This window comes from Apium graveolens, chromosome 1, assembly GCF_009905375.1.
Source record: "Apium graveolens cultivar Ventura chromosome 1, ASM990537v1, whole genome shotgun sequence".
Classification (NCBI taxonomy): domain Eukaryota; kingdom Viridiplantae; phylum Streptophyta; class Magnoliopsida; order Apiales; family Apiaceae; genus Apium; species Apium graveolens.
In genome coordinates, this window is record NC_133647.1 from 167,875,862 (window position 1) to 167,881,156 (window position 5,295).

Sequence of the window (5,295 nt, forward strand, 5' to 3'; positions counted from 1 at the left end):
AATTAAAATATAAAATAGATATTAATATCTATTATATATTATAAAAATCTATATACAGTCAGAAGATAATTAATGTCTCGAGATAAAATAAAATAATTTACACTTTTCATTCGAGTTAAAATAAAAAATATATTATTGGCCTGAGATATAACAAAATTTAAAGCAAACTAAATACAATAAGTTGTATTTGGTTGATATTAATATGTATCGAGCTATGATAAAATATTAAATATTATTGATTCGGCTAAAAAAATATATTGAACTGAGTTTAAACATGTTAGGTATGAGGTGCAAGACATTGGGTGAATGTGTTTGTTTTCTTTATTTTTTTGATATTTAACTATCTTGAAATTCGAGTTGTGTTTTGACTCTGGAACTTAAACAACTAGATATGAATTTGTATTGATAAATAACTCAGTGTATGAAACACATGCAATTATCAAAACTCGCTTGATTTTTTTTATATCAAACTAGTTGTGCTACAAATTTGTGTTTTTAATAATAAAAAACTCAGCTACTCCTATTGGGAGAATACAAGATTTCTAGACCAGTTTTTGTTAGTTTTAAATAAAAGACCCGTGACATGTTTTATAGATCAACATGCACAGTTTACAGAAATTGCACTAAAATGGACTAACATATTTTCTAAACGCCTTTTGTCTATTTCCACTTTAAGTGCAACAAATCTGTATACAATCTAACAGGTCTGTGACCCTCTTTTGTCTAGTTCATCTTGGCCCTTGATCTTGTATTCTTTAAGCTGTATATGTAGAATTTTCGTTTCAGTGATAAAACAATTTGTTGACTGATAATCTTGGATCTTTAAGTTGTCTGTATTCTGAATTTTGAAGTTGTTATCGAGATCTATTTTACAGTATAGAGAAGTCACATATCGATATGTAGAATGACTTATCGATATCTTCACTTCTCTATAATAAATATGACTTGTCGATATCTCTAGTTCTCAACAAGCAGTTTGACTTGTCGATATCTTCATCTCTCTATATGCAGTTTTGTTTGAGGATATCTCCAGTTCTCTATATAGACTTTTGACTTGTCGATATCTCCACTTCTCTACATATATTTTGACTTATCGATATCTCCAGTTCTCTACAAGCAGTTTCACTGGTCGATATCTCTTTGGACTTCTCTACAAGCAGCGTGACATCTCTACAAGTAGAGTGATTTCTCTACAAGTCATTTTTGACTTCTCGACAGACTTCTCAATATGACTTGATCTGTGATTTCTTGACATTTGAATTAGAACATTTTTTAATCCCCAACATTATTCTTCACCAAGCAGTTTATCTTCATTCCGAGGAATGATCAGACTTGATCTTTTTCCAGAAAATTATTTCTAGCTTGTTCACTGTTTACTGAAAAATACTACAGTCTAGCCTGCTTAATAATTTTATTGACTTAAGAAACATCATTTCAAAATACAAGAAATTACAAGTCAACTAAATCTCAAGATTGTCAAAGTGACTTAGTCATGTTATAGTGAAGGATGTCTTGCACAATAAAACAAAATAACATAAACTATTCATCTAGGTTAAAAAATATCATACAATTAATCTAAACTAAAAAAGATCAAGATCAAAATATAATTCGACCAACTAAAACAATACCATATATCGCACGAGTTTTAAGCTAAATATATAAAATATATGAAACTTTGAAATACATGTGACATACCTCAAATAATTAAGACTTATCTATTATCGTCTCAGATTTAGCATTCATTCAAAATTGATACTTTGAGGTAATGATAATAATGGAATACTTTAACTAACAACTAACCTTTTATAAATCTTAACAATGATCTTCTTGTAGTCTTATGGCATGCATCAGGCAACTCACCAATGTTCAAACATCATTCAGTGTATAACTGGTTTGTCAAACTTCAAAGTTCAAGCCATCTGTTAGGAATATGTGTATTAGTTTGATGATAAGTTAAACAAAACACTTAAGTAGAAATCTAGTGTTTGTAGCCTCAACGGATAAGACTATTTTGGCTATCCGTTGAAGGAGTAGCTTTACTTAGAAATAAGTTTAGTATTATAGCACATTTCATTCTCTGTATTTAAGTTGTAATTCTTAGATGTTGTGGGAAATCATCAGTCATGTTGACTACTAGTGGATATGCAAATAGGAGGGCTAATTGTAAATATTTCTTGCCTTGTAATTTTGTATAAGTGAAGTAGTATCAACTGATATTAAAGGCCTTCAACGGATGAGAAACAAAGCTTCAACGGATGTCTCTAAATCTTCATCGGATGAGTGCCTCAACGGATAAAGCTTCAACTACTAATGCATCAACGGATAAAGCTTCAACGGATAAAGTTTCAATGGATAAAGTGATCAACGGATGAACGCTTCAACGGATGCTTAGTTCAATAGCAGTTGATAGTGATAATTCATAAGCTGACAGAGGCACATGGGTTGACAGAGACAAACTGGAATGTGGCAGCCTCTAGGAGGAATCAAGAAAATGCAGCATTTCCATTCTGGTGCAAACAAGGAAGTATTCAAAGATTCACAGCTAAACCTAAATTGCATTGGATAGAGAAATGAAGAAGAAACATGTGAAGAATCTTTTAATTGTATTTTACAGTTTTGTCTTCACTTGTAAACTTGGTGATATATATAAATCAAGTAGCATCTAGTAATTAGTGTGTGAATTTTCCAGAGCTGTTTAGAAAAATCTAGAGAGAAAATCATCTAGTTTGTACTAGGACACAGCTGTGATTTAATTCTTTGAATCACAGATTTTCTGAAATAACACATCTCTGGTGGAACAAATCCACCAGAAAAGTTTTTAAGTTCTTTGTGTTCTTTACATTTGTGTTTGAATATATATATCTGTCTGTATTAGCTTCAAGCAATTCACACACATTTGTTCACTAAAACACTTAGCCTTATAAACTGCTCAAAATTTGAAAAAAGTTTTGAGATTTACATTCAACCCCCCTTCTGTAAATCTCATTGTTAGTCCACTGGGAATAACAATTGGTATCAGAGCAAGCTCTTAACTTACAAAGAGTTTAAATATCTATTATACTAACATCATGAGTCAGAAGAATCCTCCTGCTACCATCATAAGTAGAAAGGATATTGGTATAAAGATTCCAGTCCTGGAAAAAGATAACTATCATCACTGGAAAGTGAAGATGCATTTACATCTACTCTCTCAGGATGAAAGCTACATCAACTGCATTGAAAATGGCCCTCACATCCCTCACAAGGTGGCTACAGCTGCTACTGCAACAGTTGCTGTTGGACAGTCCATTCCCAAGCCAAAAGCAGAATGGACTATTGAAGATATTGAAGAGATTCGCAAGGACAAGAAAGCCATGAACATCTGGTTTAATGGCTTAGATCAAGATATGTTTGACAATGTCATTAATAGCCAAACTGTAAAGGAAGTTTGGGATACTGTGCAAATCATCTGTGAAGGTACTGAGCAGGTTAGAGAGAACAAAATACAGCTTCTCATTCAACAGTATGAATACTTTCATTTTGAAGAAGGAGAATCATTAAATGATACCTTCAACAGATTTCAGAAACTGTTAAATGGATTGAAGCTGTATGGTAGAGTGTACCAAGTCAAGGACTCCAACTTAAAATTTCTGAGGTCTCTACCAAAGGAATGGAAGCCTATGACTGTTTCTCTAAGAAATTCTCAAGATTATAAGAACTTCACACTTGAAAGATTATATGGAATTTTGAAGACTTATGAACTTGAGATGGAGCAAGATGAGCTGTTGGAAAAGGGAAAGAGAAAAGGAGGATCAGTTGCACTTGTAGCTGACAATGAGAAGATTGAAGCCAGGAATGAGGAAAAGACAATGCCAAGTCTCAAAATTGGCACAAGCAAATCAGAATCAAGCAAGGGAAAGGAGCAAATAGTTGAGGATGAAGACAATTCCAGTCAAGATGACTATAATGATGTTGATGAACATCTGGCTTTTCTGTCCAGGAGGTTTGCAAAGATGAAATTCAAGAAAAATACAAAATTCACTAAGTCAAACAAAAACATGGTGGACAAATCTAAGTTCAAATGTTATAACTGTGGCATTAGTGGACACTTTGCAAATGAGTGCAGGAAGCCAACCTCTGATAAGAAGAAATTTGAGCAAGTTGATTACAAAAAGAAGTATTTTGATTTACTCAAACAAAAGGAAAGAGCTTTTCTCACTCAAGATGATTGGGCAGCAGATGGAACCAATGAAGATGATGATATGGAATATGTCAACCTAGCCTTGATGGCTAATTCTGATGAAAATGAAACTAGTTCATCAAGCAACCAGGTAATTACTACTGACCTCTCTCAGCTTTCTAAAATTGAATGCAATGAAGCCATAAATGATATGTCAAATGAATTATATCATTTGCGTGTTTCCCTTAAATCACTAGCTAAAGAAAATATAAGAATCAAAGAGAATAATGTGTTTTTAAGTGATAGGAATGCTGTGTTAGAGGATCAGGTAATTGAGCTTGAAAAGATTAAAATTAAATGCTTGACTGTTGAGAGTGAACTAGAAGAAGCTGTTAAGAAAGTAGAAATTCTTTCTAAATAGTTAGAAAGTGAGCAAGAGGTAATCAAGCCCTGGAAAACATCTAGGGATGTTAGTGCTCAGATTGTCAAGGTTCAGGGAATTGAATCATTCTGTGAGAATGCCTGGAAGAAAAACAAAAATGAGTTAGAATTAATTGATGGATTGTCAACGGATGTGGAATCAACGGATGATGAAAGTTATCCGTTGAAGAAAGAAAAAGAGCATCTGTTGAAGGCTCATCAATTAAATCAGGCAAGTGATTCTAAAAAGAAAAATCTCAATAAGAAGGTTGGTTCAACTTTCAAGAACTTTGTCAAAGAAGGAGCTAGCACATCCAAAGATGCCAGTAAGGTGAATATAAGACACGTGACTTTAGATCAGTTGAAAAATAGGCTTAAGTTGGTTGAGGATAAAAAGGAAACTAAAAGAAAATCTAATAGAAATGGGAAAGTAGGGATTCACAAACACAACAATTACACACCTGATAAGTATGCTCCTAGAAAAAGCTGTATGTATTTTAAAAGTGTTAATCATCTATCTGATAATTGCAAATCTGTTAAGAATGCTCCCATGCCTTCAACTCCCTCCATGCCTAACATGTCTATGTCACCTCTGCATGCTATGCCTGTTATGTCTCATCAGAATCCTCATGCACATTTTGCAAACATGTCATATGTTAATAATCCTTATTTTACTGCATTCAGTATGCCTCAGATGCCATACAACATGCCTATGT